General features: G+C 36.8%; 3 non-coding genes and 1 pseudogene across 3 annotated transcripts; all 4 read right to left on the bottom strand.

Annotated features, from left to right (window-relative positions):
* Positions 1-832: 832 nt before the first annotated feature.
* Positions 833-937, bottom strand: LOC113818415 (U6atac minor spliceosomal RNA). The gene has a single exon (XR_003476879.1). It is a non-coding gene; the product is annotated as a U6atac minor spliceosomal RNA (small nuclear RNA).
* Positions 938-2,168: 1,231 nt separating this feature from the next.
* On the bottom strand, positions 2,169-2,275 carry LOC113818386 (U6 spliceosomal RNA). The gene has a single exon (XR_003476855.1). It is a non-coding gene; the product is annotated as a U6 spliceosomal RNA (small nuclear RNA).
* Positions 2,276-3,582: 1,307 nt separating this feature from the next.
* On the bottom strand, positions 3,583-3,681 carry LOC113818413 (U6 spliceosomal RNA; annotated as a pseudogene).
* Positions 3,682-5,653: 1,972 nt separating this feature from the next.
* Positions 5,654-5,760, bottom strand: LOC113818428 (U6 spliceosomal RNA). Its single transcript, XR_003476891.1, has one exon. It is a non-coding gene; the product is annotated as a U6 spliceosomal RNA (small nuclear RNA).
* Between the last annotated feature and the right edge of the window lie 1,740 nt (positions 5,761-7,500).

Genomic DNA, 7,500 nt, shown 5'->3' with positions numbered 1-7,500 from the left:
AATAATACAATCAGTTGTGCATACCAACAATAAAAAGGACTAAGTCTGCCTGTGTTGGTAGGGCTACTACGAGCCACACACTCTCGGGCGTGATCCCACTACTGCTCGACACGGGTGCTTTTGGCTGCTGGGTTTCCCCCCTGGCCCGGTTCACACCTCCTTAGTCAACCTGGACGCCCATGGCTCCCCAAGGGTGGCCATATTGATGCCAAGCTTAGTGCGGACACCCAATCAACATGGGTGATCCCGCAACAGTGATCCCAACCTCAAGCCATCCTATAGTCCAAGCTACCGAGTCGCCGGTTTACAGAGCCTCGCCACAGACCCCAGCGATTATCATTGTGCTTGGAGGGACTTATAAATTTTACATTCCATATATCTCTTTTCTTTGCTTAAAATAAGCCCCGGCTGGTTATATGGAGCATTCATACAATCATTCTATATACAAAACATTAAACTTTCTTTGTATGCTTTTATACAAATTGTATGTGCATACAACAATATGTTGTATGCATTTATACACTATGTATGTAGTTTGGTACATTGATAGCAGGCGGGTAGTTAGGTAGACAGGGAGGTAGATACATAGGTTTATTGGTAAGAGCATAAACATGTAGATATAAAAGTTTCTGATACTGTATCGCTTCATCCGTCTATATATGTGGTCGTATATTGCTGTGAAAATATATCACCATTTGTTTAGCGCAAAGACGGGATTCGAACCACCCTACTACACGGGATGTTCCAAACAATGTTGCATGTATTTCTAACATATGTAAATGTCTCTCTGTCATTCTGTCTTCATGGGCAATTAGATTATAAAAATGCGACTAGAAAAAATGTGTCAGGTGCCGCAAGTGCGACAGTGCCTTGACAGTATATGTGTTGTCCGTCCTTATCAAGGGGAGTGCTAACTTTCTCTCCTTTCGTACAACACAGTCGTTGTGTCGGTCGAGCGGCATCTGCTACCTCAGGAGAGACACAACCTCCAATGAAAGACATAGAATGCCCTTTTATTCAAGGTTATCACTTCTAGTTAATCGAGCGAAATGATACTGATGGAAGTGAAGTACGAAGTTTATAACTGTAGTATGTTTCGCTAGCAATATATCTTACTCGTGCTGCATATCGAGTGTTTACAGAAATCATGAAAACTTGGCATTAGGGCCTTCTATAAACTTCATTTGTGTAGTGATTCGTGATGATATGCATACTAATTGATCTGCATATATTTTTTATCATTATAGTTATCAATTTTTAATTCAATAAAAGAATCCCGTTTTCGCTGAAAACAATTACCGCTAAAAATGAAAACTTTGTCTCCTTTTACTCGACACCGACAACATTCACGGTCCACTGTTTTATCTAGTGTTGTTTATTGGTTTATTAATCTATTATATATACAATAGAAAGGGGTCTAGAGGTGCATAGTCGCCAAGGGCTCAATTAATAGGCCTACCTGACCTCCATAGTTTACCACATTCCTTGAATTTTCCGAAACATTATAATTACCATTGTTATTAATGTTACCATGATTGTCATAAACATCAGCTTCACATCTTCATGATTATAGCATTGATAAGATATTGTTCAATTAATATTTTTTGAAAGCGGTAAGTAGGTGAGGTTCGGTCAGGAAAGAAAAACGTGGTGACTAAGTACTTGTGAGAGGTGTCTATGTATTAAATTAGATAGAAATAAACGGAAACAGCTTTTAGATATAATAGGGTAAGTAATTTATACCTACTTATTCAATTTAATTTTTATCCATAACCCGGTTGAGGACTCGAACCCTTGAAGTTTCCATGCATCAGGTTCTCCCCTCCCGTCCCCTACCTCTCATCCCTCCCTATCGAAACGGTGATCTATAAGATATTCAGGCAGAATTTGACATATAAAAAGGCTGAAGAATGATAGAAAATAGAATATAGAAACCATTGTAGTACGAGCTTATCCCCAAAGAACATAAACTGCATGTCGAGGCTAAGCAGTGCATATATGGGGGGTTGGGGGGGTAGTACACCACGCACCACCTACAACGTCGGGGCGCGAATTCCCGCCACCCGCATACATCGGTCCAAAATACAGCTCTATTAGTTAATAGCGCGATGAATACTTTATTGAAACGGGTATAATTCCACAATACGAACAATTAGATGTATGCGGTCAAAAATGTGGAACGCTTCACGATTTTGCGTGTCATCCTTGCGCAGGGGCCATGCTAATCTTCTCTGTATCGTTCCAATTTTAGTATATGTACTGCCGAAGCAAGTACACTACGTTGCCGAGTTTTAGGAAATTTTGAAGTTCCCATAGCAAGGGTTTTCATCTTTGCTTTGTTATGAGATATGTGTTAGACACATTAACCGATATCATCGTAAAACTCACAGCAATAACTATATATTCCGCCGGTTTGTTAAAATTTTACGAAGCCCGACTAACTGAACATTCACTGTACGGACACACATATACACAATAATAAATACAAATCACTTAGTCTAGACATGCATATCTACGGTATAAATAGATAAATGTATGCGCGCGCGTGTATTTATATTTATATGTAGGTATGTGTGTATATGTAAAGTATGTATATGTAGATCTGCGTGTATGTGTATAAATGTATGTGTATGTGAATATATGTATGTTGATATTTCTGTATACATATATATGTTTACAGTATATGAACACATATAGGCAATAATGATATAAGTGTTCCATGTTCTTTTTGTTTGTTTATTTGTTTTACGTTGCCATCTTATCATCCTCATTATCCAATGATTTTCAAATTAGATATTTATTATGGACACTGGAATCCACTAAACCATATATCAGCAAAGGGCAGCAGATCTAACAATACAAACAAGCTTTAGTTTAAGTTAAATGTCATTTTAACTTCCATTTCAGATGTATGACTAGTAGGAACAAATTTAATAGGAACAAAATATCAATCATATTTCGATGTCTACAGTCTTACTGTCTCGGCGATCTGCCATGTTACATAAAAATGGGGAAATTAAACAAGGGCACTGTAAAGCCATGTGCTCACAAGATCTATCAATATGTGTTTGTATTTGTATGTGTATAAGTATTTATGCATATAGATGTATACATATGCATGTGTACATTATGCTTATATATAATCACACGTGTATGCGCAATAATGTCATGTGAAATATACGATGCTTCTACCGCTGCGTCTAATAGCTATTATCAAATGGTTTTATTCTTTCAAATATGAATATTGGAATCCGTCAAATAGTTTTTCCAATTGGGGTTCAGTTCCACTAAGTTTTAGAAGAATGTGATACCAGTTCTATCATTATAAGGAATACATTTAATATCCTTCATATTTCGACATCCAGTGTTGATCAAGATGTTACGTAAGTAGGCCTATGGAAATTAAGTGCACTGTTAAGCCATAAATTAGAAAAAAAAATGCGGAAACGTTTGAAGTAATCGGGAAACGAACGATCGACCCCCACATGCTCGGTCAGGATGATGCAGGTGATACAGTATGATTGCTACGTTCAAGAATGTTTAAAACGAAAGCCAACATAACGCAATGCAGGTTCTGTGATAAAAAGATTGGAAAGCTTCGCGACTTTGTGTCAACTTGGCAAGAGTCATACTAATTTCTGTATCGTTCCAATTTTAATATATGTAGGCCAAAGCAAGTACAGCATGAAATTATAAATGTCAGTGACTTTTACCTTGCGTCAATAGCAGTGTGAAGTGGCAATGTATATGGATAAAAAGCCTTTCATTGGTCATAGTTATAAATGTTACATTTATCTGCATTGTTTTTTTTTCTGGTTCACGATATTCGTGTAGTTCAATAAATGTCAACGTTACGAGATTAATAAATAAAACATAATTCTGTATAACAAATGATAAAAGGACTAAGTCTGCCTGTGTTGGTAGGGCTACTACGAGCCACACACTCTCGGGCGTGATCCCACTACTGCTCGACACGGGTGCTTTTGGCTGCTGGGTTTCCCCCCTGGCCCGGTTCACACCTCCTTAGTCAACCTGGACGCCCTTGGCTCCCCAAGGGTGGCCATATTGATGCCAAGCTTAGTGCGGACACCCAATCAACATGGGTGATCCCGCAACAGTGATCCCAACCTCAAGCCATCCTATAGTCCAAGCTACCGAGTCGCCGGTTTACAGAGCCTCGCCACAGACCCCAGCTCTTGTCTTTGTGCTTGGAACGACTTAAAAGTTAGCTGAACCAAATACTTTCGTCTTTTGTTTTTCTTTCTTTTTTTCTTTCTTTTAGATTGAAGGCGTTTTAAGCAGAGAAAGTTTTGCCTGAAATCTCAAGCGTTTTTCTTTTTAACTCAAGCATTTCGCTTGCTTTCTCAAGCAACCTCCGTAGATGGATAGACTTGCGCTTGCTAAGTCAAGCAGTGTACCGTCACCATGGCAACGGCGTCGGTCGCTTACCGTACTGGTCACGATCCTTCGAATGCGGGCGTTGGCCAGGAACTCGGCTTAATATCTTATTAGATAATTTTTTTTTTCACTGTATCAGTGGGAATAAAAAGCGTTTTACTTATAAATAATAAATCATAATAAGACGAACAATTTACCTCTTACTGGTTACTCCCCATCTCTCTAAATCGAGAATATATCTGCTTTTTTTTATGAAATAAAGAATATTTCAAGTGAAAAAAGTCTGAGGAATTCTAGCAACATTCTTCTGTTTGTATTCGATGATTTGTTATATTTAACCTCATAAAATCGGATATATGGGAATGGGTAGGCCTATATTTTAATTCAGGGATGCTCATTTGTTTTGATAACACGTCAGAATGAAAGGGCTGCCAATCGGAAGTGTGTCATTGTTTTAGAGGCACTTTATATGAATATAGGAGAAAATATTATTAAGATGTTCGGGTAGATTTACTCTGCCATCTTGATGCGGCACTAGCGTGTCAGTTGTTTTGAAATGCGCGCTCAAACTGTTACCAACCGCTAATGGAATAAACTCCACTCTCGATTTATGCATTAGTTATCTCTTTCCGAGATTGTTGGTGGGAATACTTGTTTATTGCTTTTAAAACCCGAGTATGTATATGCTGTGTGTTATTTTGACATTTCTATGTTCTCCAATGACTGTTATGATTTGTACTTTACAGAAAAACACTTCCACATGTCTGACATCACTGAACAGGCCTGCCAGCCTTGGAAAGCGTTTTAAGCAGTGAACGGTACAGTTCTTGGCCTATTGGCAAGAATTCTTGCTCAAGCGCTCCCCTGCTTAAAACGCTTTAAGTTACAACAGTTATGAAAAAAATCATAAATACAACTTCATATATATGTATATGTATATGTATATGTATATGTATATGCATATATGTGTGTGTGTGTGTGTGTGTGTGTGTGTGTGTGTGTGTGTGTGTGTGTGTGTGTGTGTGTGTGTGTGTGTGTTTGTGTTTGTGTTTGTTTGTTTGTTTGTTTGTTTTCATATTGTCATACCCATTAAACGCATGTTATATGTGGCATATCGTGCGCCAATATTGTCTGGGCGCGAACTCCTGCCATCCACGTGCCTCGGTCCAGAGAGATTATTTTGGTTTATAACACGCTATATACCATATCGAGGAGGATATAACTTGAAAGCAGTATCATTAAGGTATATGCGACTAAAAATGTGGAACGCTTCACGATTTTGCGTGTCATCCTTGCGCAGGGGCCATGCTAATCTTCTCTGTATCGTTCCAATTTTAGTATATGTACTGCCGAAGCAAGTACATCGGGCTAGAAGCTTTTAGGAAATTTTGAACTTCTAGTCCATGACTTTTGATGTTTTCCTTATTTTCTGTCGCTTGCCGATACATGGGATACGTACATTCCACATCAGTTCATTTTAATATTTTTACTAACTTTTGGAAATTTTGAACTGTTATACGATGATTTTTTACTTTCCGTATTACGTATCGCCTTGTTTAGTTACCGGTACGTGAGATACGTACTATCCACTTCGTCAATTCTTCTCATTAGGTATAGTTTAGCACTTACATACATCAGTAAATTTTGGGGAATCTGTGCTGGCGATACAGTTAAACAACAAACAAAGCCAGTGGAATATACAGAATGAAATAAAAGGTTAATTACAAATCTCTGTGCTGGCTCCTAGGCGCAATGCCGGTACTGCTCGGTAATATATATATATATATATATATATATATATATATATATATATATATATATATATATATATATATATATATATATATACGTATATATATATATATGTGTGTGTGTGTGTGTGTGTGTGTGTGTGTGTGTGTGAGTGTGTGTGTGTGTGTGTGTGTGTGTGTGTGTGTGTGTGTGTACATATATGTATGTGTGTAACATATACATACATATATGTGTTTATTGTAAACATAAAAATGGAAATGTAGGAGACTAAACAAGTGGACAATGAAGTTAGAATATTTGGGAATAGCACAAAGAGGGTAAAGGCAGTACCATCGGCATATATATATAAAAATAACACAACACAAACAACCAGATTAACTGGAAAAGATTGGGGGAAGCTTACGTGCTTGCGGTATAAAGGTACAGCACTAATCACATATATATACATATATATGTGTGTGTGTGTATGCATGTATATATATGTATGTATATATATAATATATATACATATCGCGCGTGTGTATGTATACAGATGCTATATTTGCATTGTTAAATTAATCGTAAGCTATTTTGAATCGTATGTAACGTATATTTCTAAAGAAATAATGTATATGGTAAAGGACCATATTTCTGTAAACGATATACGACATAAAATTGGAAAGCATCTCGACATTTATTACACAGCTTGTATGCTCATCTGTTTTATTTTTTTCTAGGTTTTCTTCTAGATGTACTTGCCGTTTCCGCGAATAGCTTAGTTATACATCAACAAACGCCAATGATAACACACAAATAGTAGGTTTTCTTAGAAAATGTATATAAAGAAAACTATTTGATGGGAGACTATTTCATTTACACACACGCATATATATATATATATATATATATATATATATATATATATGTGTGTGTGTGTGTGTGTGTGTGTGTGTGTGTGTGTGTGTGTGTGTGTGTGTGTGTGTGTGTGTGTGTGCGTGTGTGTGTCCGTGCGTGTGTTTTGTAGTATATACAAGTGTTGTATATTACACTGTAGTGTATAAAGGACAATATTTTGCTGACGGCAACAAAAATAATTGCTACGTAACATTTCTTATAATATGGCAGTAACACAAAAATATACAAGTATCTATCTTTGATATATTTGATTATTAGGCTTTATGTGAATGAAAGCTTCACTATTATTAAATAAACATTTTCATTTGCGATGTTTTCTCTGGTGGAACAATTACGGCAGCGTCATTCCAATATTAATTATTTAACATGATTACAAAAAGTAACCCAGTAGTATATTTTCCATTATGACAATCCTTGATTATTTACAAAATGTGACAAAGTTGGAAGCGTAAAGCA

This window comes from Penaeus vannamei, chromosome 32 (genome assembly GCF_042767895.1).
Source record: "Penaeus vannamei isolate JL-2024 chromosome 32, ASM4276789v1, whole genome shotgun sequence".
Taxonomy (NCBI): domain Eukaryota; kingdom Metazoa; phylum Arthropoda; class Malacostraca; order Decapoda; family Penaeidae; genus Penaeus; species Penaeus vannamei.
This window is presented reverse-complemented; position numbering and strand designations above follow the sequence as displayed.